The 27,488-nt window shown below is 36.0% G+C and overlaps 1 protein-coding gene across 2 annotated transcripts in view; it reads right to left on the bottom strand.

The window, feature by feature from the left end:
* Window positions 1-27,278, bottom strand: part of LOC117400596 (cadherin-18-like) — a 244,325-nt gene extending 217,047 nt beyond the window's left edge. For both annotated transcript variants that reach the window (XM_034000784.3, XM_034000786.3), the window contains exon 1: window positions 26,984-27,278. The gene's annotated coding sequence lies outside the window, so the exon portion shown is untranslated. The remainder of the gene's footprint in view (window positions 1-26,983) is intronic.
* Window positions 27,279-27,488: the final 210 nt, after the last annotated feature.

Here is a 27,488-nt window from a genome sequence, read left to right as displayed (position 1 = left end):
AGTTGCAGATATTATTTATCTTATTTCAAGACCTGTGTTTCATTTTCAGTAATGCAAAGATGGTTCTCGCTTTTGTCTCGTTTCTCTTTTTAATTTTTTTATTACTGCAGTAAATACAAGTATTAGCCACAGTGAAGTTACATGGTCTACTTACATGTTGGTTTTCAGTTCTTAAATTTTATTTAGATGTTCAACCAAATCGATTTTGATAAATTCAGCAAACTATTATACTCATTAATTATTTTTGTTCTGTGTTTTCAATAATTTAGAATGTTCGTGACTACAGTTTAAAATTTAAAAGGACAGTTCCCATCTTCTAACATGGGATAATGTCTGTTCTACTCAGAAACTTGATTGGCTGAGATGATCATTCTTTTTTTTTTTTTGCTGCTTTATATTATTTATTTTCTCCTGCTGGTTTTCAATAAATTCAGGCTGTTATTGTCTGTTAAAAGTATAGGTTTGTGTGCTGTTGTGCTAAAAATGGTGCCACATGACTGACTGAAATGTTTTCAACATGATATTCTGGCCCATATGCATAATAGATGGCGGTAAAAAAAAAATAAAAAACAAACAAAAACCATGATGTTAAAATGATTTCGGCAATTTTATTTTCCCGTAGTACACAAAACAGATCATGGTGCCACATTAACACGTTATGATACTATACACTACCTTACATATACTGCACGCACTTTACAGAAATTAAACATTTTTAAATGTACATAGAAATCTGTGTAGCGTACGGGTGGCTACAAGTAACACATCGCCTACCTACTACTCTTTTGGCATGAGTCACACTTTCTTTTCTTTGCAAAAAGCAATTAAAGACTTCAAGTTCTGAATGCTGTAGTCCACATCTTGCATTTCGAACCACTGGAGCCCAGCAGTATTTCTGAAAGCTTCTTGCCCTTTTCCGACCGATCGATCGCAGTTTGTTTAGAGTATGAGTTTATATGCCCTCTTTTAATCATTTACTTCATTTTAGCGATTTGGTCGGATACTTGTATCTGTTGTTGGGTTTATTTTTCATCCAGTTAGTGTAAAAGTCTTTTTTTCAATGGGTCTCTTTGGATAATACAATTCCCAGCTTCACACTAAATTGATTATGATTGGGGACACATCAGACATATCAGAATGTACAGCTTCACAGTGTCTGCATAGCAAGGGACTCCGGTACTAAAAGGTGCTGGATACAGGTGAGGGGTTAAAAAAAAACCTACATTCACTCCCCAGTAACTTGCATTATTAAAATAAGACATACTTGTTAACGCAGATCAGCTGTTCTGAAATAAAAGGTTCTGTGGCTGAAAAAACATAGATTTTTTAAAATTATTATTATTGGCATAAATACGTGCTCCAAAAGGCAGAAATTATCCTAGGGAATTATACCATTAAGACACATCTCATTCTCCTCCTGGTCTGAGGCACATGTTAATTATGATGCTGGTAAGGGTCAATCAACGGCACAATACATATTTATGAATCAGACGAAGAATATGTTAATGAGAAAATTGGTCTCTAAGGGCATGCTATTCTAACGTCACGATGAGTGATGTTTATGTTTTTTGACGGTAAATGGCGTTTATGCATCACCCAATGAAATACTGTCATGTTAAGCACTATTACTGGCACAGTAAAGGAGATGGTAAATTTTATGCAAATGGGGGAATGTGTTTTATTAAAACGTATAATTAAAAGCAAACTCAAGTGTTTCTTAGGTCATTACTGAACGTATAGTGGTCCTGAGTGTTAATCAACATAGCTGTGTGTTTCATTCCAAAAGTAACCCCACTCTATACCTGAGTGTCAATTTATTTTGCTCCCTTTGCCTTTGCCTTCTGTTGTAACGAGAAACTTGTATTCCACAGTGTTGAACTAAATTACGTTTTATAGGGCACACATTAATTCGATCATGTTATTATTTTTTTTTTAAATCCATATTTTCTGAAATATTGAGAAAACTACATATTGTTTTAAAAAAAAAAAGTAAGTAAATATACAATAGAAGCCAGATCTGGCCCTGAGTTTAATACATTTGTTTTTGAGAACACACTCTATTTACACTTTATGTATTCATTTATTATATAGACTACTGGCTTTAGTATATATTATATTATACCATTATACTATGTATACCTTTGAGCAGTTTGAGGTGGCTGCAACTGCTCTAGCTCACTGTTACTGTCATGTTCTGCACAGGCTTGGTACTGTAGGTAGCTCTGCAACATCGCTACTACATCATTTGGTTTTGAAACCAGAACATGTCACTTTTTTATGTCTCTCAAACTGACAAAAGGATGACAGCCTTGCTATTGTTAGATTCATATTTTACAATAAATTGGTCTTTGAGGTTTAGTCATTTTCTGTTAATATCAACAGCTTTTCAGCTTGATGAACTATTTAATATTGATTTTTTTACCACCTCTAAGATTTGATTATAGTGTTTCATTTATTTATTTGTAGTTTGTCTGTATTGTTTGTTACCTTGGCTAGTGTTTCATTCTTCAACCATGCTGAATAATGAAGGCTTGTTTCCGAACAATAAATACAGTACCATTTTCCACTCTGATCTGCACAGATTCACACTCTCTCCACTGATCATGCTCCTTCAGAGAATTGAACTAGAAAGTGAAAGTAATCCCTGGAGCTCAGAAAATGAAGCCAGGGGTATTAATATACTGTATGAAAAAATGAATTATTTTGGTAACTATCTTAGTAAAGTGAATCACTACTTCAAGGAGGCAATAACCTAGCCCGAAGATATAAAAAATGAATCGGATATGCTTTTGGAGGTCGCCTATGCTTTTGGAGTTATTCAACTTGTGAAAAAGATCCTCCACATACAATATGCAGTTGACATAGAACATTATTTTGTTAGGTTTTCAGCCTTGGACATTTTTTTACAGGATGTGGGCCTACTTCTGTTTCATGTGCCTATCCAAAACTTTAGAAAGTTCAGACTAAATAAACATTTGTTTTAATGACAAATTATGTTAACAGTGAGCTACCGGACAAATTGTTGTCGCCCATTTACCTATGGCTTCCCACATTACCCACTTGCGCACTTGCAGGACCATGCCATACCTGCATATGTCAAGGTTTGCCATCTATTCTGTGTTTTTCCTTCAATCTGATCTCTTTGTATACATGACTGTCAGGAGGGGAGTGGTGTGGGTGACAAAGTGAATGTCCAAACAGTCTTATAATTACCATAATAGTTGATTTTTAAATAATAATAGTCACTGTATTGTGTTATTATTTTGTGAAACCTTTTTGCTTAGGACTGAAAACCCGCCGTTTTACCCCCCATACCATTGCTGGTATAGCAGTAAAACAGGGGTTTTCAGTCCCAAACAAAAAGGTTTCACAAAATAATAACAGTACAGTAATCCAGAACTGCACGGGAACGTGCTGCACTTGTAGTACAGTGGTGCTCTGTTCTGGGTTGTAGTGTAGTGGTGCTCTGTTCTGGGTTGTAGTACAGTGGTGCTCTGTTGTTCTGGGTTGTAGTGCAGTGGTGCTCTGTTGTGCTGGGTTGTAGTACAGTGGCGCTCTGTTGTGCTGGGTTGTAGTGCAGTGGTGCTCTGTTGTGCTGGGTTGTAGTACAGTGCTGCTCTGTTGTGCTGGGTTGTAGTGCAGTGGTGCTCTTTTGTTCTGGGTTGTAGTGCAGTGGTGCTCTGTTGTGCTGGGTTGTAGTACAGTGGTGCTCTGTTGTGCTGGGTTGTAGTGCAGTGGTGCTCTGTTGTGCTGGGTTGTAGTGCAGTGGTGCTCTTTTGTTCTGGGTTGTAGTGCAGTGGTGCTCTGTTGTGCTGGGTTGTAGTGCAGTGGTGCTCTGTTGTTCTGGGTTGTAGTGCAGTGGTGCTCTTTTGTTCTGGGTTGTAGTGCAGTGGTGCTCTTTTGTTCTGGGTTGTAGTGCAGTGGTGCTCTGTTGTGCTGGGTTGTAGTACAGTGCTGCTCTGTTGTGCTGGGTTGTAGTGCAGTGGTGCTCTTTTGTTCTGGGTTGTAGTGCAGTGGTGCTCTGTTGTGCTGGGTTGTAGTACAGTGGTGCTCTGTTGTGCTGGGTTGTAGTGCAGTGGTGCTCTGTTGTGCTGGGTTGTAGTGCAGTGGTGCTCTGTTGTTCTGGGTTGTAGTGCAGTGGTGCTCTGTTGCGCTGGGTTGTAGTACAGTGCTGCTCTGTTGTGCTGGGTTGTAGTGCAGTGGTGCTCTGTTGTGCTGGGTTGTAGTGCAGTGGTGCTCTGTTGTGCTGGGTTGTAATGCAGTGGTGCTCTGTTGTGCTGGGTTGTAGTGCAGTGGTGCTCTGTTGTGCTGGGTTGTAATGCAGTGGTGCTCTGTTGTGCTGGGTTGTAATGCAGTGGTGCTCTGTTGTGCTGGGTTGTAGTGCAGTGGTGCTCTGTTGTTCTGGGTTGTAGTGCAGTGGTGCTCTGTTGTGCTGGGTTGTAATGCAGTGGTGCTCTGTTGTGCTGGGTTGTAGTGCAGTGGTGCTCTGTTGTTCTGGGTTATAGTGCAGTGGTGCTTTGTTGTTCTGGGTTATGCTGTGCTCTGCAGTGCTAGTCGTGCTGTGGGGTGCTGGTTCCGTGGCTGCAGCTCCCGACTCGCTAGTCCTCTGCTACACAAATATACAAACAAATACACATCGCTCCAGCTACGTCCCCTTTGTACTGAGATGTGCAGCTCATATTCCTTTTCTCTCTGTTATAATGCCCTAAGGCAGTGTTAGTATTGTGATCGAAATTATCAGGTGACTTTATTATCCAATTGCGTTCCATGCAAAAGTCCTTATCTATCTGTGAAGACATTGAGAAGAGTTGGAGATACCGCAGGAAACAATCGACTATCTAAAGCATATACATGGTATTTTATTGTTTTTTGTATATTGGGTGCGTAATTTTGTAATACTTTAAATAAAAAAGTCAATATTTATGTTATGTATATAAAACGTTTATTTTACTAACATATATATATATATATATATATATATATATATATATATATAGAGAGAGAGAGAGAGAGAGAGAGGGAGAGAGAGAGAGAGAGATTGTTTTTGATCATACAAAAATAAAATGTAAAAAAGATAAAACTTGTGTGTCTGTTTTGCATTATTGAATATGACTATCTAGTACACAGGAGCCTAAAGGGTTAATACAAATGTTATAAATGTATTGAATGTTTTCCAGATATTATTATTTTATACCAATTCTGGGGGTAAAAAATACCAATTCCAATAATTTCAAATCTGGTACCTGGTGTGCACATTCATTTTAGCATCTGGAGTTGAAGAGGTTAAACTGACAAATAGTTTTTTGTTACCTCATTTTCAATTTTATGTTGTGTATGCAATGTGATAAGACAGTTATGGCAGATGCAAGTTAATCAGTATGTTATGTCTTACCCACCCCAGCCCTAAACCAATTACATGGAGGCATTCACCGTAGTCATGGTTTTGACTCAATGAAAAAAAAAAAAAACAAGATTGCTGGTTGGACGGCTGAGATGTGATGCATTTTGTAATCAGCATCATAGTATCGAAATTAGAGCACTTCGGCAGCAAAACATGAAACATGAAAATGCAGTTAGTTGCACGGTCGAACACACACACTGAAGGACTAGCTAGGACTTGTTAGGAGATCACTTTTTCAAAGTTAAAGTACCTATATGTCTCTGAAAAGAGTGCTCATGATGCTTTGTTCTAGTGGTCCCTCCTTCCCCCCTGTATTGTCTGTATTGCTCAAAAGTCAGAAAATTGGCTGTACTCGTTACGGATGTTCATTTGTACTCGTTGCATGGCACGGCCCAACTGGTCATGTTGTTGAGGCAGAATCACTTGAATCCTTTAAGACCCAACTTGACAAAGATAAATCAGCTACTAGGAACCGGATATGCTTAGGTGGGCCAAATGTGAGACCACACTTAGAATACAGTATTCATTTCTATTTTTTTGTTTCAAAAAAGACAGGTGGTTATGGTTTGTTTGTTTAATTATTTATTTGATTTATAATTATTGCACATTTTATACTTCTATTTAGGGTTTGTAAGAGCACTATATTTATGTACAGTATGCATGGTCGACGGCAAAGTTTGTTCCCCTGAGCAAGCTGTGCTGGCTAGATTCGGTTGCAGTCTGGTCACTATTTTAAGTAGAGCACAGAAACCAAGGGCTTGTTTCTACAGTATGGGCATGGTTTAAAAGTGAGCTAGGCACCGTGGCCTGCTGCTTTGATGGATTTAATAGTGTCAGAAGCTGTAATGTAATGAAGGGAGAATTAATCATGGGGAATTAGGGCTTTGAGACTGGAATGGAACTGCCTCTCGAGGCGGAAAGATCGATGATTAGATGCTTTTTTCTGATATTTTGCGGGTCACTATTCCGATGGGGCTAATCCTTAAGATGGGGAACGGAGATGGGAAGGGGCCAGCCATGAATTATTTGTCCATCTCGAAATGAATTAGAGACTTAGTGATTCTGAGGTTCAGAGGAAGCAGTATGAAGATATTTGCATATGAATGGGACAGAGGGAGATTACGAAGGGGGCCAACCAAGGCTTTTAACACTAGAAGCCCCGCGGCAGTCATTTTGACATTTTTGGTTTTAAAATGTAATTTTCTCCAGTCGTGTAACACACATGGGACTGTGCGTTCGTGTACCTTTCTGTCCGTATGCATTAAATATACTCACAAAGCATGAAACGCGGGAGTGCAGAAATAAAGGCTATATATTACATTATACCTAAAAGCCCCGGGAGCAGTCACATTGATGGCCACACAGAAAACAATTGTATTGTGATTATACAGTATGGTATTCTACTTTATTATTTTTATTTACTAGTCCGCAATGTGTTTAGCTGTAAAGATTAGTCTCTACTCTCTGCCTGAGTGAATGACTGACAGTTTATTGTTTTTCAATCAGCCTTTTGAAAGGCTGACACCTGCTTGCCAGCTGCGCTGCTTTGGTCAGTCAATTAGCATCGGGACTAGTGAAAATAAGTACCAGAGACCGTGGAGTTTTACAACACAACAAAATATGGAGTTGATGTTTGGATCAGATGGCACGGAAGTATTCCGTGAAAGCTGGCTCCCAATGGTGGCCTGTTCAGGTGTTTTACAATGTATTGGACCTAGCAGCCATCAACTCCTGGGTATTTTACAAAGAATGCACAGGGAAGAATTTACCAAGGACAGAATATATTTTACAGTTAGCACAAGAACTTGGCAAGAAGCATTTGGAACAGAGGGAGATTGCCAAGCGTGTACTCACAGCTAAACCTGGCAACCCCGTTGAGAGCCGCAAGAGACGCCAATGCCAGGTTGGCAAATGCAATAAAAACAAAATTTCGGACAGCCCTGTGCAGAAAGGCGGCATGGAGAAGCACATTATCTGTCTTGATTGTGATCAGCCTTACACTCAAGGTAAAGGAATACCCTTTAATTGAAAAAAATACTTTTTTATATAACTTATTGTGCTGTGTGCTTCTGTAAATTTTTTCTTCTCAGTTTATTTATCTACGTTGTTCAGTTGCTTTTGCGCATCTGATAATAAACCGATTGCTGTTGAAATGTTAAAAATGTATTGCTATCGTTTCAGTTTTATAAATATGTATGTTGTAAACCGATATCTGTTCAGATGTTTATTTATTTACATTTTCTTGTTTTGATTTGTAAAATAAACATGAGGCACGAGAGGCTGAAGGAGGAACTGCAACGGTGCTGGAGTGATTGTCTAAGCCAGTGCTGCCCAAACACGGTCCTGGAGAGCCCCTATCCAGTAAGTTTTGTAGGTCACCCTAAATCGCTAATTTCTAAAAACTGGGAACACATGGAAGTTATTGATCAATTAAGCAAATAACTTGTTCAATTAAGGGAGCTCTGGTCATTGGGCCAGTTTACATGCTGAGAAAATCTCATGACTTGTTTACGGTCATGACTTATTTAAGGTGGTACGGTCTGGATTACAATTTTAGTTAGTTTTGGTTTATGTTTGAATACAAATGTAATACATTATACAAAAATCAAATACAACATGAAGTTTCAAAGCAGGAATTGATAAATTAAACAACTAAAATGATCTAAAATTATAACCACCTTAAATAAATCATGACATTTTCTCAGCATGTAATCCAGGCCATTGAGGGCTGAAAAGGGTAGTTCATTTTTTGTACCAAATGATCTCGAAATGACTTCATTTAATAAATCACCTGCTTAATTGATCACAATGAAATTGTTCCAGGTGTTAAGAAATTGATGATTAAAGGTTACCTATAAAACCTGCTGGATAGGGGCTCTCCAGGACCGGGTTTGGGCAGCACTGGTCTAAGCCATCTAAACGAGCGAGCAGGGGTGGGGCGGCAAGTGAAATTCGTCTTTCCTGGGGTAAAATCGAAATTATAAAAATATCTTTAGTTCAGTAGCAGTGAGAACTGGAAGTGTACAGGATGTGAAGCCTGTATTCTAAAAATTAAACTTGACAGAAACAACAACTCAGCCACTTCTTAGTACTTGCAAAAAGTCTAAGAATCAGAATTGTACTTGAAAATGTTCCCTTGCAGAAAAATAAAATGAAATAAGCTTGGAAAATAACCCTTAACCCTTTGCGGTCCTTAAGCTTCTAATAAGTGCTTGATTGGTCCAATTAAGTAATTTAGGGGGCAGTTGGAACAAATTCCAGGAGGACACTGGCCCTCCAGGACCAGGATTGGGCACCCCTGCTTTAGACAGTATGCAATGTACGGTCTCATTTAAAGTAATAACGTTTTTTTTTTTTCTTGCACAGGAATCATGAAAATGCCGAGCTCAAAATGATTTAAGATGATTTAAATTACCGGGCGTCTTCAATGTTCACAATGCAATCAACAAACATGTATGTGACGCTTTAGTAAAGGAGTGAATATACTTCATACATCCAATCTTGAAGACACTTGCAGTTGGAAAGAATGGACAACACAAAGTGAAGAAAAGCTAGGAACAAACTGAAAATAAGACAGTGAGAGTAAGTGTGAAATCAGCCATTATTGGACCTGTAAATTCACTGCTGGGAAGAGCAAATGAAAAAACTAACAATATCTGCAGCCATAAATTCAATGTTTCACATCAATAGCAGAAAATATTGCTACCTGAAAGAGAATGAGGCTCAAAATTTCAAGGGAAAGTATGCTTCTGAGCTCCAAGTGATTCATCTTGGCAGGCAACAGAAAGCAAGTTACCATTCATGTTTAATGCCAGTGGCTGCTAGCCCCAGAAATGAAAATGTTCTTAGTCTCTGGCAAGCCCATTACCTCATAAAAAAGAAATACATATACATATATATATATATATATATATATATATATATATTCTGGGTTTAAATATTAGTAATGAGGAGTGTTTTAGGATCTCGTAGTGCTATCAAACCTGGACTGAAATATTCAACCCCAAAACTTTCAAAATTACAGCACCCAAAGAAAGCTTTAACATAATGTTTTTTTGATTTACATTTTACTACTCTGCAACTCTCAAAACGCAATATGCTGTATAGTAACCGATAATTCATTAATTATTTAAAACGAGTTAAACCTCAAAACCTATTTGCACAACATTACACAGTAATGGGGAGTGTCAGATTGTATGTATTGCTGGTGTTCTTCATACCCATGTGAGTGATATAGTCATGACGCCCACCATGTTTCACAGAGAAGTCTGTCCAGCACTATTCACAGCAGACATGAGATTCAGACACTCAACTTCTTTTAATGAATGACCATTCTGTGGTAAATTCCTCTCAATATTTCAGACACACCAACATCGATATTTTAGATGGAGGAGAGTGACATTTTTGTTTGATTTGTAATTTCTATTTTAATAACTGATAAGCAACCAAGTAAACGTGCAATTGATAATGACAGCAAGGCGACATTTGCGCAGCAGTTTCTGAAGGACCCCTAAACTGGTTACTAAGCAACCCGATCCAAAGCTTTTATTATGTCCGTTAAAATGCCACAATAAACTTTCAATGAAATACAGTATTAAGAACAATTAATTAATTAAAAAAATTAAACAGGAAAACACAAACATGGTATTGACATAATATTTCTTAAACACTCAGGGAGTATCCATCATTTATTTATATAACAATCGTAGTATTATACCCCTTTGACGTAGCGCCATAGCAGAACCTCCAAAATAGTAGTTGCTACGGCCAAATTGTACAAATTGGCATCTCTGAAAAAGGTGCCTAGTATAATCCTTATTATCCTTATTACAAGACTTAGGGAAATTGAAGTCAGTAAAAACCTAAATTTTGTGTTTGTTTTTAGATTATTGCGGAATCTGCTGGTGTAATCCAACACGGAACTGTCTTGTTAGTGCAAGTGGCCAACATCCTGCAAATGCTTCAACCCCACCACAATCCACCTGTCACCAGCTTGCAGTGTGGCTTCTGAAGTAATTCCAGATGATGTAGATGAGTCTGCCCTGGATAAAACAAATTAAAATCACACAAGCCACAGCTGACAGTTCTGAAACTGATCTATATGTTGGCGATTTGGGTGATGTTCAATTTGCTATTTTTTTAAACATGATTTAAAACATTTTTTTAGTTCATATTAGGTTCATTTCAGGATTTTAGACTTTTTCAAGGTTATTTATTATGCCTGTGTGCACACGTCCATGAAACTAATTTTGTTTTAATTTATCAAAGAATTAAAATAAGAAGAAACAGTTGTTTTTTTGTGTTCTTTTGGGGTCTGGGTTATAGTATTACTATTTCTATCTGTTTGTCTTTGCAAGGGGTAACAAGTAATAACAGATAATTTACTGCGACTGCGTGACTTCAATGCATTTTGCTGAAAAGCAAAACAATAGTATATCTCATCTGTCCTGTGAAAATCTTAACAAAGGTAAAATAATTTACAAGTTTCTTGCTGTTGAAAAAGAAGTAGGTGTAGTGTCTCTCTCAGTACATTGGTTGAATTATTATGTAAAATATAGTAATGGGCTATAATAATACACATATAATAAACCAGCATATTAAACAGTTAGTACAAGAGGTTATATTTTTGTAACTACAAAAAAATGCACGACAATAGCTTGGTTTACATGCACTTGAAAATCGACTCTACAGTCACGACTGTGTGACATTGTCACGCGAATACATCGAGAAAAAGCAAAAGGATGTCCTCTTGGCAACTTTAAGAGCAGGGTCAATTGCTTTCTCACGATAAAAATAGCTGTAAAAACCTACAGAAACCAGAGCAGGAATCGTGCTTGTGGCTCACGAGGTTGCAGCAGTCAAGATCCCGTTTTTCTGACTTAATATCACGTAATCTCAGAAATCAGCAGAAATGGCCGTACAAAACATAGACAACCTCCCAACACACACACACACACACACTCTGTACATTTATGGACTACTTCAACACTAGAACCACCGCGGTTATACTCATACCTACAACCGCTGGTACATTTTAAACACCATCAATATTAAAATGAAAGACAAACTATCGGACACAACTCAAAAGTTTTATTCAAGCACATCATATCAAACATCTGCACAGCCGAAACACTCAAAAAATGAAAAACTATAATAAAATACAAATTTCAAAAGAAACTAGTGTGTAAACAGGTATATACACATATAAAACTGTAAAAACAAAAGTAGTTTTTAATCTAAAACTAAAGTAACATATGATTTATCTTGCCAGTGTGTCACTCGCAAGACAGAATCCAGGTTGAGCTGCTGTAGCATGCAGCTTTGCAGTTTTCTGATCAAAATGTTTCTGCTGACTCTGTGGCTAGCTTCAAGATGAAATCTCTCCTACCTTGTACAAAACGAAGGAATTGAAGGCTGCCAGGTCCAGTAGAGATAACAACAGGCTTGTATATATATATATATATATTATATATATATATATATATATATATATATATATTATATATATATATATATATATATATATATATATATATATATATATATATATATATATTTATATATATATATATATATATAAAATGAATATTGTAGGTTATATTCAAAATAAAAACATGTGTTGTAAAAGGCTATTGTTAATGAAATGTAACTTTTAGATGTCAAACAAACACGCACATACAAATATAAATTCTAAGTAGTAAAACTTGTAGAAATTATATTTTATATAATTGTGTGTGTGTGTGTGTGTTGGAAAGGTAACCAGACAAACAAGTAGCTAATTCAGAATGTGCACAACAACGCTTGAATTCATTTCTCTTGTTAAATGTTTTTATCTTCATGGCAATGCATGAAGCTCTCCTCACAATATTCTGAGTTGTTCTTTTCCTACTTAGTAAGCAGACACAGACATTTAAATATCCCCTCCCCTAAATGACTATGAACTGAGTAATCTGCATTGGTACGACTGATTTTTTTTTCCTAAATCAGAAATGCATAGCAACGCATTTCCTGAAAAGTACGGCAAACAGGTTGTTAGGAAAACTGTCAAGACTTGTGCATGTAAACGTCGCCATTGTGTCGAATTTTATAATCTGATTTTGCAATGAAAGTGAGCAGTCTTATAACACAGTATAACAAATAAAACAGAATTTTGCGACATTTAACAATGAACAGCATTTTCATCTAATGGTAAGTGGTACAGTATAACATTTGCCATTCAAATTCATGCTCATGATGTGCACTATTATGGTTATACATTTCATTAGAAAGGAAGTTGATAGGCCCAAGAAAAGCTTGAAACATATACAGTACACTAAGAAAAATATCCTAAGCTTGTCGACTCTCCTTCACCTTTTAAATGATTTACTCCCTGTGTGTTGTGTGAATGAAACGTGTTCTCACAGGATCCCTTTTCTCAACCAAAAGTGAAATAGCATCAACTCTGAAAAAAATGACATCTCTGTTGTCTGTAGTAGTGTTTCAGGAAGGCATGTGAACATTTCAAGCTCTATAAAAGTGTCATCATTTTTTATTTAAAAAAGGGTACACTAACCACAATCCAACCACAATATTGCAAGCTCAATAATACATTATATAAAAAATGGAAATCCTAAGTAATAGTTATTATAAGTTAATTAAATATAATACTTGTTATTGTTCATTTATGCATTATGAAAAAAGACAGCAGTGACTATGAACTGGGAAAGGTACATTTCTACATTGATAGATATCTTGACCAACAACCTATTTTATAAAACAACATATTTGTAATATAAAAATAATAACGTATGTGCTGCAGTTCATTGAGAAAATATTTCATCTCTGGGTTCTGTGCTCTCGCGGTTTATGATGTCACATAGCCATAATGCACTGCAGCCCATACATTACACACACACAATATCAGTAAGATTTAATGTTTTATAACACACTGATAAATCCAGAATAAAGTCATTAAATGAACACTATAATCACCGATATTTGTTTGGTAATATAAAATTGAGAAAGGACAGAAGACATTTCAATAGAAATGTATGTACAGGTAGTATGTTCAGGAACTGAAGTAGTGTTAGTAAAACAGCTGCACAAAGCAGTAAAGAAAATGTTTAGCTGGGGGAAGGGGTACTAGGAAAATACATGTATGCAGATATCTTATCTTTCTGTTTTGTCTTAGATAAAGGTTAATTGAATTGAGCCTTCAATGTTACAAAGAATCAGGTGGCACAGATAAAAAAGCAGATCCTCATCACCACCATCTACTTTACAGTACATGCATCGTATTCATGTAGTAAGTGCCCCCGATAGATACAGCACCTTTGTAGCAATCCAAAATGCAGCATATTTCATTACTGTAAACTAGACAGGATTTCATTTAACCCCAGTGCTCCCACAACATTAATTGCATGGTAGGAATTTTACAGTTTCTATAATGTTTAACATTTGTAACACAAATAGACCCAGTGATAAAATAAGTTAATAATACAGTTGCGATGGTGGACATGAAAACTGGAGCAAGTCATATAACTACCCACTCACTGGGGATGTTTACTTTTGTTTTACAATCTTAATGTTTTCAAAGTCTTCAGAGAGCTGTAAAATACCATGAACACCCAAGACACAGGTACAGTAATACACCTACACAGTCGTTTCTGCAACCATTTTCTAAAACTAAATAACGATTACCGAAAAAAAGGGACAATGTCCTATAACGGACTGATGCACTTACCAGTAAAAACTATCTGCTATCATAATTTGATATTCAAGTAATTTTCCATAAATCCCTACAGCCAAACAGGATAACCTGCTGTGCTTGCAGGATACATTTCCAGTCTATTGCACATCCACTAATAGGCACTCACTCACTAATGAGGCAGAACTGATCTGAATGTGGTTCCGAGACCAAAATACAATCTTATTGTTTATATCCCAGGGATTTGTGAGGACACCTATTTGGAATCTTTTGGTGTTTTGAAAAATATATTCAGTGTTAATTGATTCTTTGGGAGTGATGAAACCAGGGCCCTCCAGATGATAAATATAACCAAGATTCTCCAGATGATAAATTAAACCAAATAAGCACCACTGTAATAGCTGAGGCAAATGTTTTTCAAACCAGGTAAAATGCCAAGTGGAGCGTCCTAATTATAGTAGTAGTAGTAATAATAATAATAATATTATTATTATTATTATTATTATTATTATTATTATTATTATTATTAATAATAATAATAATAATAATAATAATGTTTTTTCTTTATGTTTTTAGTTTGCCTATGATACCACTACTTAGTATGGAAATCCATGCTTAACAAAGCAGAGACCTAATCATGGGCAATTCTGTGTTCAAGAATCAGTGACAGCTCTGCTCCCAAAATTACATTGCAAATGAATCAGCTGTCCTCAAGTCAAAGTGTAATTGTTTATGTACAGTAAACATCAGCTCCAGACTACCCCCATTGATAGAGCTATGCATCCCAACAAGAGACAATCTTATAAGAATCACAGAATTGATCTGAAAACCAGTTAGGAGACATATATATGGAACAATTAATTATATTCAATATGGAAGCAACAGATATTGGAACCACTCGAGGCAGGCTATATATATCAGTATAATAACAACATGAATGATGACATGACTTTGAATTTACAAATAATCAATTTGAATTGTTGCATAAAGCAGCCGCACACAGCATGCTGTCTGACAGCACTTAAGTAAATTCTAACAATAACATGCAATTGATGCCTCTAGAGGACCCTACTCACACTGAGAATGAATATTCTGCATTTTCTGTTCAGCGCACATTGTGCCATGATGACAATCCATTCTCAAGCAACACACAATTAATAATTGCACTATGAAATATGAAGTATATAGCAACTAACAGGTCACTTGGCACTGGAATTCAGCCAATGTGCAGCAAAGATTATGTGCAGGTCCTTCCATTATGTGATGAAGAATAAGGGATTTGTAAATTCTGCTTTTGTGCTTGCTATTCAAAATCTGTATCAATATCTCCACATTATTCCAAAATATTCACCTCACATTCTTTTAAAAATAATCTCACAAAACATTAGAGAACCCTAATGCTAGAAGGTCACTTTTTTAGCATGTGAAGTAAAACTCAATCTTTGTGAAAACGTGTGCAACAATTAGATGGAAAATGAGCTGAGAATTATTGCCTTTGGTGCTTTTACTTCACCATCCGTTCACCATCACCATTTACTTACACAATACGTCTGTAACTTTCAAATGCAAAATAGTAATACAAATATGTATACATATATACAATATCTAATTTACAGCAGTAAGAATGCAAATATCTGTATAAGACACTTAAAAAAAAAAGAAGTTTGGATCCCACTGACAAACAAATAAGTCTTCTAAGGGTTTTTTTCTGAAAACTATGTAAAATACATTTAATTTAAAAGTAATTTTATATACGGTAATGTTTGTGTTCAAGTATAAAGTTAAAGTAATGGATGAGAAATAATGTATTTCAACTTATTTACATTCAAGTAAATGGTCTTACTTCAGTATGACATTACCTGCATTTTTCCAGGACATGTTGTTAAAAACACATTATGTATACGCAGCATGGCTAGCTGACTAATCATCTATGGGATGTGGTTGCTTAATCAATTATAGTGTGAGCTTGACGTGTTGCATGCATCCAGCCGTCATGGTTAGAGCAAGAAGTCCCTGTGTAGGTCATTAAATGCTGTGAAAAAACAGTTCTATGAAGAAGTCACAGTGCTTTCCACCACCACTAACAGAAGCTTATTCTATATATACACACAACTAATTACTATTATTTATACCTTAAAGTGTTATAGAACTCCCTGCAAACTTTACAAGAAACGCATTACATTACCTTTGCTGTGTCCCGTGTTGTCTGTGTCGCAGTGTTGTATTTTTAAATATATTGCCAACTTTTGAAGCGTCCCACCAAATTCTTAACCATTGTGTTATAATGAAATAAGTTGTTTTTTTTGTTCTGCAGGATAAAATGACAATACTTACTCTAGAAGATTTTGGGGGAAAAAAAGATTAGTGAAGCTTCAAGTACATTTGATCAAGTAATTCAGGCATCAAGTCATAAAATCTGAGAAAAACTTAAGAACATTTTAGATATACTATTATTTTTGCAAGTGTATTCTTCAACAAGTGTAATTCATGTAAATATATTTTATTGTTGGTTACTTTAAATAATGAAATTGTTCATACAGACACATATATAATTCTAAACTGAAAAATACCATACATGTTTGTGTGGTCAGTGTTCCAGTAACCGTTACAATGAGAAACACTGTGACTGAACCAATCCATGATAACAGCTGGTCTGAGTACGCCTCACCTTGCCAGCCTACTTTCTGCATGCGCATTTAATTTGCAGCCTGTCAAAGTTCATTACATTCAAGAGATGCAAATGATTCACTTGCATGCTGCAGTACACAAACAGGTTGTGGTCTGCGTATCTGTGCCAACTCAAAAATATCAAATCAGGGGGAATCTGTTTCATACTACATTTATTCAGATTTTAAGTACAAAAAACCCCAAACAAGAGGAGCATAACAGAATGACAGCAATTCTGTTTAAAAATGGTAATGACTTCCATTCCAATTAGTGTGGCGGCAGAGCAAAACATGTGTGCATTTAGTGATAAAGACACCACATTTGGCACACATGTAGACTAATATATTAGGAAAATAATTAGATATGGAGGCACTTGAAATTATACCTGTGTACACATGTGCAGCAATTTTAAAATGTGTGCGTATTTCAACTTGTGGTTACATGTTTGTACATGAAAAAATTGCATTATTAGTATTATTATTATTATGAAACACTACATTAAAAAATGATTGTTTATATAAATATGATTCTAAGAAAATATAATTTTTATTCACTAAATTACACTAATGGTACAAATATAAGCAGAGAACTGTGCATTGCAGGGCGGCCTTCTTACACTTGCATAGTTTGCGGCATCCTTTCTTGCAGCCACACGAGACCAATTCATAGCAGGTTTTGGAGGCTTCAGGGAATGTCATCTAGTGCGGCTTGTACAGTCCATCCTCATTCTTGGTCCATCCCCATCTAGTCAGAGAAGGAAGCACAGGCTGTGGGAGCAGTGTTTGACCTGAGACATGACCACCCTGGAAGGCTGCCCTCTTGACATGCTGCTCCAGAACAGCTCACGTTGGTGGAATTCATTCAACAGTTATTCTTTGCAAAGAACTTCTTTCTGGCTTTGTCCACATTGGTGCAGGTGCTTGTTCTGTCATACATTAGGATGATGAACCTCTCAATAACTTGCAAGCAGATTTCTTCAGGGATACCAGTGGGTGTACATGCCAGTTCCAGCAGTGCATCAGTGAGTTCTGGCAGTGAGTTCCAGGAGGCCCAGGTTGTTTTCTTTCCATGGCCAGCAAACGCTGACACTGTGTCGCGCCCCGTCAGTGCATGGAACATTGGAAGAGCATGTGACTTCTCTGGTCCCAGACAGGCAGCTAGGTCATGGTCTGCCAAGTAACGGCAACTCTTCCCTGTTCTAAAGGCAAGCCATAGTTAATCGTTAATTTGTGTATTATTTGTGTTGTTTTGGTATTACCTGTGTGATACACATCGTTGTGTAGAGCCAGGTACTTATTATTTAAGAGCTGTGAGCCCGCAACCCAGCCAAATAAAGGAGCTGTTTCATTGAACTTTCCCTGTCTTGTGTGTGTTATTCCTGAGCACTGCAATCTACCTGTTCACAATATTAGTCTTCATTCATGTGCTAAATTGGCTCCTTGTGTGGTCAACTCTCTGTCAATGTGAAAGACCTGTATTAAAAAGCCATACTTGAGATACACAATGACTTCCTGCTTGTTTTCCATCGCATAGTTTAATTTTCTCTGTTGGTTTTATTAACTTTCCATTTTCTATCTATACCGTATCTATTTTTTTTCTTAAATGTTCACATCCATTCCCTCTGCTGAGTTTTTGAGGTTATTCAATTTTAAGAAACCATTTTCAAACGTTCTGTATTAATGTCCTTGTGGGTAACATTCTTATTTCAACACACTTCTGTCAACAGAAAAGCAAATATATCAAACTCCTACCTACAATAAACAAAATTGTTTAGCACCTTTTTAATAATAAAAAAAAAAACAGTTTCAGTCAGAGGTAAACAACTAGTTTAAAGTAACCTTATCTTTCTGTGAGCCAGAGGTATTGGGTAGATGATGTAGCACCTTACCCTATGTTTGCTAAGTGATAGAAGTGGAACCACTGGAGCATAAAACCATATCATGTGGGTTTGTAATCATGATCATTTATCATTCTGCCACATTCCATTATTCCACAGTCCTAAAAGATCGAGATCTCATTGAAAACTACATTTGGACGACTACATTATTGTACACATTGTGCTTACAAAATCACATAAGACTTGGCCTCTTGACCTTCATAATTCCAGCCATGGATCTTGACTAAAGAAGTTGCGTCTTTATTACTTGTAGCATTAAAATTATCACACGCACTCTTCCCCTGGTGTTTTTCTAGAAATGTTGCCGCTAGGTTAGCCAATTGAACGCTCCAGTACAATATTTTATTAAATAGAAAATCCTGTAACTGGGATTAGATTGTGGTAAACTAGGGTTTATAGCATTTATTGTTTGATGTGCTGTCACCCAGCACCGGATACACATTCTCCAAATTGTATTTATTATATTACACTTTACAAAAAATGTGTTGGCCTTAGATTAAGACAGATGAAAATGGTTAAAATAAATAAATAAAAATGATAATGATAATAAGAAATTAAGAAACTAGGGTATTAGGAAATTAAGAAAACATAGTTTGGCAAGATTTTTAATAATTAACAATGCAGCTTAGGAAAGAGAAAAAATAATTACATTGGGAAAGTGTTCTAAAAACTTAAACAAGTTTTGGGGGAAAACACACAGCTGTCATTTGAATTGAGCTCAGTCCAGTACGACTATTTGAGAAACTGGAACATATCCAATTCGTGTTGGGTTTAGTATGCTCAGACATTCAAAAAAAAATCGGACTTATAAAATATAATTGCATTAACAAAATAAATATAACAAATACTATCAAAATAACCTTGTGTGTATCTTTACAGGTTTGTCTGGAATACAGCTTTTGATAGATCCCTTCCCTGCCTAACCAAAGCGTCCAGCAGCCAGTGTTTGCTCTGCTCAAAATCACAATATGGCAGAACGCAACACACACGCTCTTTTTTTACTTGGCTTTGTGCTACTATCAGTGTACTATCTTGTTCACACCATTTGCAATCCCGCATTAATACTTTTTGGAGTAACCAATGTAATTGATTATTTATCCATCTTCATCTTTACCTTTATTTGATTACTTGCTTTGAAAAATTCTACATATGTGTAAATATATACAATGTCATGGAGGGTTAAATAAGTTATTAGTAAGTGCATAGTGCAATTTAAAACACTTTGAAATACATTACTTATAGAACTAAGCTGCATGACATAACACACTTAGCTTGGCCAGTTTGGTAAGCTTAAAAAATGAGGGGTCTGACATAAACTTTGAGGCAGTGATTATGCAATATTAATTTTACCTAGTTTGAATCTCTAGATTACCTATTCTTGCATGTTCCTAAAATTGCACTAATGATGCTAGTTTTCATCATCAGACTGCATAAAGAAAATAGAAATATTGGTAGTTTTCCCAATACAATTAGTTCCCTATAAACAAAGTTCCCTATAATATATGTATATGTATGTATATATATATATATATATATATATATATATATATATATATATATATATATATATATATATATATATATATAAACGGCTTGGAAAAATAACAACATTCAATTGGTTAAACAGCATCACATGGCAGTGTGTATATATAGGGCATACACGTGGCTTGCATAGAGCCGCTTCACACTGTATACATCAATACACACAACATTATAACAATTCCATGACAAAATTCCATGACAAACCACTGCCACAAAATGAATGACATTCCACCCATTTTCTTTAATATGTTTGGGGATGAAACGCCAGAGTTGAATGAAATCACTAACTTTCACAGTGAAGACAGTAAACCACCTGAAAAAAGAGAAAAAAAAGTAAGTGCTACAGAAACTGTCAACGGTAGATACATAACTAGGGCTTCTGATTTTCGGTTTTAACCGATAAAACCCCCCAATACGAATAAATTAAATCGGTGGATAGCCAATAAACACCGTAAAACACCTGATAAAACTGTGGAAATGGTTAATCTATTCATTTTGACTTTACCCTTTTCACATTAAAAAAAATAAAACCTACTACAAAAATAATAATAAATAGATTTCCCTATGTTGCTGGGCAATGTCCTGCCTTCCTGACTTGTATCTATCATTGATTAGTTTTGAATACTTTAAACCTGCCCCAACTACTTAGTGACAGCACATTCCTACATTTCTATTGGAGACTCCGCTTGTGAGATTTAAAACGAGATTACAATACAGTATATCAAAAACGAAAGCCCCGAAAAAAACAATTTACATAAAACTCGAAAATAGCCAAAAATAAGCTCCGAAAAATACAATTAATAAAACCTGAAAAACAGAAGCCCTATACATAACATAAGATTAAATGAGGCACAGCTAAATAAAATAGAAGTAAACAAAGATGAAAAAAATACTAAAAAAGACTACAACATGGTCTGTTCCAGTATTTAAAGACTGGTTTAAATAAATAAATATGGACATTTTAAGGAAATAAGTCCAGAAAAAATCTCAACAGCATTCTGATGATGCCAGTGCATGTTCAACTAGCAACCAAAATTCAGTCTCCAGTTCTTTAACACTGAACACAGGGTCCTTTCTTGGTTTCTTTTGAAACTCTGCCCAGACCAACTTCTTCATCAGCGTGTACACTGCCCACTACTTATGAGATGCTGCTTCCATTGCAGAAATTCACAATAAATGGAAATGTGCAGTTTATTTTTAACAAGTAAAACAAAACAAATTCCTGAATGCAAATGAAATGTTTTGTTCTTTGGAACTATAGAACACTGCGGATGTACACATAATGCGCAGTATCCCTCCTTCCTGACTTGTATCAGACATTGATTTGTTCTGAATACTTTAAACCCACCCCACGCTCGTGGAAGTTAAATCCGAATTGGAAATTGTATCAAAATGTAAAAAAATGCCCAAACACACAACAACCCCAGAAGAATATGCCCGTGACCATAAGGATTTCATTGTCGAAGACAGCAAAGGAAAGAACATACAATTGCAGGACTGTTCGAATAATGTAGAAGGTGAAACAGAATCAACAAGTCTATCAGGACATCAAAGTAAAAAGAAGTGACTTTGTTTAGTAATTAACAATTTCATTAAGATATTGAATCGGCTCAAAACGTGGTCACGCGAACAAAAATAAAAACCTAAAACTTCAAGCCCTAGTACTTTTTGTTTTATTGATTATGTATAAAAGGCAGCTAAAATGGTTACCGTATTCCATTGAATTTAGGATGTACCATTTAAAACCATGACGCTAAATAAAGGTTGCATGAGCAGGTTTGACATATATATATATATATATATATATATATATATATATATATATATATATATATAATTCAGTATATCTGTGTAAGCGGGGATTTCTTTGCCACATCCATATATATCTATATACACTACCAGTCAAAAGTTTTAGAACACCTCCATTTTTCCAGTTTTTATTGAAATTTACGCAGTTTAATGTCTCAATGTACTCTAAAATTAAAGCATAGAACAAATAAACAATTGGAGATAAAAAAGAAATCATGGAATCGTTTTGTTTAACAAAATTTAATTTAAATTTTTGACTCATCAAAGTAGCCACCTTTTGCAGATATAACAGCCGAACACACTCGTGGCATTCTTTCTACAATGGAAATCAAATATTGTTCGGAAAGTTCTTCCCAACACTGTTGCAGAAGTTCCCACAAATGTGTTGCACTTGTAGGTTGCTTTGCTTTCACCCTTCTGTCCAGTTCATCCCAAACCAGCTCGATGGGGTTTATGTCTGGAGACTGTGCTGGCCATTCCATGATTTGAAGCCTACCATCTTGTTCTTTTCTTCTAAGGTAGTTCTGACATAGCCTGGAGGTATGTTTTGGGTCATTCTCTTGCTGTAGGATGAACCCCTGACCAACTAGGCGTATACCAGAGGGTATTGCATGGCGCTGCAAAATGCTGTGGTAGCAGTTTTGGTTCAGGGTGCCACTCACTCTGTGCAAGTCGCCGACTCTGGATCCAGCAAAACAGCCCCAGACCATCACGCTTCCTCCTCCATGTTTGACAGTTGGTGTCACACACCGAGGAACCATCCTTTCGCCTACTCGACGGTGTACAAAAATCCTGCGTGATGAACTGAAGAATTTCAAATTTTGATTCATCGGTCCATAAGACCTTCTTCCAGTCTTCAGTAGTCCACTGGTGGTGCTTCATGGCCCAGGCAAGCCTCTTTTTCTTATTTTCCCATCTTAGCAATGGCTTTCTTACTGCCACTCGACCTGTCAAACCTGCAGCTCGAAGTCTTCTCTTCACAGTTGAAACTGAGACTTGCTTACTTCGACCAGTGTTAAGCTGTGCTTGAAGCTGTTGTCCTGTGAGCCGCCTATCACGCAAGCTGTTGACTCTCAGAAACTTGTCTTCTGATTCTGTTGTGGCTTTGGGTCTGCCAGACCTCTTCCTGTCAGTTTCCTCCAGTTTCCAAGTGCCTTTTGATGGTGTAGGAAACTGTACTCACTGACACCTTGGCTTTCTTTGCAATTTCTCTAAAGGAAAGAGCTACACTTTTAAGGGTTATAATGGTCTGTCTGTCTTCCTTTGTTAATTGCCTTTTTCTCGCCATTATGAGAGCAATATACTACTTCCTGCAGTACAATACTATCCAAATAATGCTTAAGAGGGTGTAGTAACACAGTCTGTTCCAACACTGCTTTTGTACAGACAGAGGGTTTGTAAGTAATCAACAAAAGTTGGGACACCTGTAGGAATTGTTAGCGTCAACTTTCAAGGCTTAATTTACTTCCATTGCTGCAGAACAGCTGTAAGTTGTTAACACATTACTTGTTCCCTGAAAAAGGCCTTTTTGTATAAGTCTGAAATGTACATTATTTTTCAGTTTTTGGTAACCTAAATTTTTTTTTTAATCTCTGGCAGTTTACCGCTTACCTTTGTACCATTTCAGGTTATTCACTGGACTTGAACTGCTTAAATTTCAATAAAAATGGAAAATTCCACTAGTATCCAGTGGATGGTGTTTTGTCAGTTTTCTAAGTAATAGTATTATTTTTTTCCACAACTTGAATGACATCAGATCAAGATAATAATTTCATTTTAAGGTCTCTTCATGAACAAATTAACACTGTGAGGATCTGATGGATATGATAAAGAAGTCTGTTTAGTAATGCTGGAGTTGTGGTATGACAATGTGGAGATATATCACAGCTCTCCAATAGACTGAAGAATTCACATATTATTTTAAGTACTGGTGTCCTGGAATTAATCTCAGTGTGGCGATCAGTCACCATCTGACAGGTCCACTGTAAAGATCAATGGTTTCAAATACACTATACAGCAATCTGTTTACAAGTATAAGCCCCTTTGCTGAAGTAATGTATTAGTAGAGTAGGTCCATACACCACCCTATTCATCTGCATATTCGTTTTTGTTCACTTTGTCTTTTTATAGTATAAGGACATCTTCTCAATCACTCTACTGAAAACGTACTCCTATTTTTATTGGCTATAGGAGAATTAATAAATCCAAAATAATTGATCAATCTAGAAATGTATTTAACCACGAACAAACACGATCACGGCAAAGGCGATCACTAGTGCTGCAGTTTTCTTTAATTTCAGTTGCTCTGGATTTCCCAGCCCCCTTTGCCTCCCACTTTTTCTTGATTGGCTTGAGCCACCCAATTTGTGCCAGTATCCAGCTCAAACTCACTTTAACATCACAACTTGAAGGGGGCCACACATGTGTGAAGCACTTTTCACTTTAAGTTTGCATCTTCCTAATTTATTTAAATAAACAGAGTGATGATGCCAAATGTAAGAGAACCTGGTTTTACCACATTGTGTTGAGACAGAATAATGAGGGCAGGCTCAATTATTTCTTAGTTTTTAAAAATGTTTTTTTTTTTTTTTAGCAAATTCTCAGTCAAAATTGTTATGTTAATTATTCTGTTTATCATTTACACTGATTGACAGATTTTTGGGCATTGCTTTAAATGCAACATATTTACCAAAAAAACAAACAAAAAAAAAACAAAACAAATGCTCATACTGATCACAAGAGAAATGTTTTAATATTCACATATCCAAAAGTTTATATTTTTATGTAAGTACCTTCTAACTAATAATATTAAATATACACTATGCAGTAGATTGTATAATAGTAATGGAATGGGTATTTTTTCATCACCAGTGAATTAGTGAATTCTGTATTTGATTTATGTCTTAGTTTTTTGTTCTGCAGATAGAAAAAAAAAAAAAAAATCTTCTAGTGGATCTGCAGCGCCACCTTATAAAACGCTGACTTCTGTGCTTGACATGCAAAAAACCTCAATAAACACCCACAGACTTATAGAGGAGAATATTAAGCAAACCCATTCATGCAGAACTTCCTTAAGACAGAATCATTTGTATCTTTCTGGTGTACCTTGCTATGAAATCCCTATCAGAACAAGCCCCTATGGTCTACAATGTCTATGAAAATAAATGAACTATATTTCCAAGGCATCCTCTGTGCCATGCAGAGTCAAAATTACTTTCTAAATGACTGAGATCAGTATTGCAGACAGACAGCTAAATACTTATAGAAGCTTTTATACCGCAAAAGGAAAGTCAGGCAACTATTCATTTTTGTCTTCTTCTAGAAACAGTAAATAAGCCCCATACAAATTCAATAAAGACAGTATGGCATAATTGACAGGTGGCTGTGCTGTTGTTATTATTATTATTATTATTATTATTATTATTATGTAAAAGTTGGGGTGAGGTATACTGGTTAAAAAAAAAAAAATTATAATTATAATCTTTTCAGCATTCCGTGTGCCATGAAGAAAAACAAAAACAAAAAACACTGAAGATGTTTGTTCCAAAAGACTAATACCTAAATACAATGCATGGAATTATTAAACAGCTACACATGTTTAGACTCTATCAGAATAAGGTTACATATTGTTTTATTTCTGTTGATTTGGTCAATGCATAATTATAGCTATAGCAACATCCCACGTGTATGCCTATATTTTCAAATCTCAAGACAACAGTTTGCAATTTATGCAAACACAGGTTTTTTTTTTTTTTTTTTAATAAAGGGATATGTTAAATCTACATCTTAATGAAAGTAATCTGAAGGTAACTATAAGTCTTGCTTTGCAAGTTTCAACCATTTTGAACCTCACACCATTAGCAGATGTTCAACCAGTTGCAGATCCCAGCTGGGAAATAAATTCTGATATCTGGTTGAGCAGCACACTCTCTCTAGCTAGGACAATAGCAGTTTTGCAGCAGTAGGGCACAGATATGATATTAACAACTTGTAAAGCATGTATGAAATGCGTGTATTTTGCAACTGCAGTAAAAATGTTGAACGTGTATGTGGTTTATTCAGTTAAGAGTCTTTCTAGTAGATTTAGAATCTCTATGTGTCTGTTAAATTCCTTCACCTATCCATCAAGAATCAAGCAAGCTCAGTTTATGAAAATGGAAATGCAAGTCATCACAGTTAAAAAATATATAAAACAATATTTATTGTGAAGTGACAAAGCATGAACATCTTTTACTGTGAATTCCTGTTTATTTTCCCCCCAAAGGCATCAATTTGAAAGGTAATTCAGTAATATTGCTTTCTTGTATATCACTTTCAATAAAAGCAACAGAGACTTTTTTTCTACTGTGTAAACCATATATTAGAAGTTCATCTACAGCAATAGTGGGGCATTCAATAGAGTGGGAGTCACTGTCACATTCAAGCAAGCCATCTACCTGACAGGACTGCAGTGCCGAAATCCCAAGGCAGAGATGGGATAAATCAGCATCTTCCAACACAACCTGGTGGAGGTTTTTTATATATATATTTTTATTATTCAATAGTGTTTATACTTAAAATAAATGTGTATGTAAAGCTTCAACATTTTTGTCATATGTGCTGTTATATTTCAGATGGCATTCCAGTAAGTATGTTGTGTAAATGACAGCGCACATCTCAGAATATAGCAGAGTTACACTGATGCAAATTCTCGAAATCTGTGCATACCTAGCTATGCAACATTAACAGTACTGGAAGCACAGCACTGCATATTGATCCTGCAGATGTGTACTTGTTTTTCATGAAGATGGTACATAGAATTTGTCCAGACTTGACATTTCATTCAAAAGAACAGCTGCATAAAGATTTATGCATAAGATTTATGCATACAGAATATATTGAACTTATCATATAGATCCTCTTTTTGCCTTTGACAATCACTGAAATGCATACCACTGACACAAAGAAGCATTGCAATATAAAATAAGAAACATTTTCCTACCTGCTTACATAGAGATCCCAGTGTAGACTTAAAAGTGTATGCCTCAGGTAAAGAGATGCAGTATCTTCAAAGCTGCAGATGCAGAATATAAGATGCTAATGAAAAGAACAATTCCAAGGCTCACTCTCATGACACTGTCAGGCACCGAGACTAGAACCATCTTCAGACGAACAAAACAACAACATTGTCCACAGTGTGAGCAAATAGGTATCTGTGTTATCAGGCAACAGCAATCATATTCTGAAGCTGGTTCTCCCTGTCTCGCACATCCCTCGTTCTTCTCGCAGTCTCTCTGCCTAGACTCCTTCTGCTGCTGTATAATCCATCTAACCAGACTGAAGCTAATAGGCCTGTATTTAACCAGCCAATCAATAGCAAGGATTCCTCAACTGGCTCCCCAGGGTCTGTTCCATACTGATACAAACAGTAAGAGTTTTGACAGCAGTTGAACCAAGTTTTTTTTTTTTTTATTAAATTATTTGCCTCAGAGATACTACACATTGGT

This window comes from Acipenser ruthenus, chromosome 4, assembly GCF_902713425.1.
Source record: "Acipenser ruthenus chromosome 4, fAciRut3.2 maternal haplotype, whole genome shotgun sequence".
NCBI lineage: Eukaryota > Metazoa > Chordata > Actinopteri > Acipenseriformes > Acipenseridae > Acipenser > Acipenser ruthenus.
Note: the sequence above shows the minus strand (reverse complement) of the source record. Positions and strands in the feature narration are given on the sequence as shown.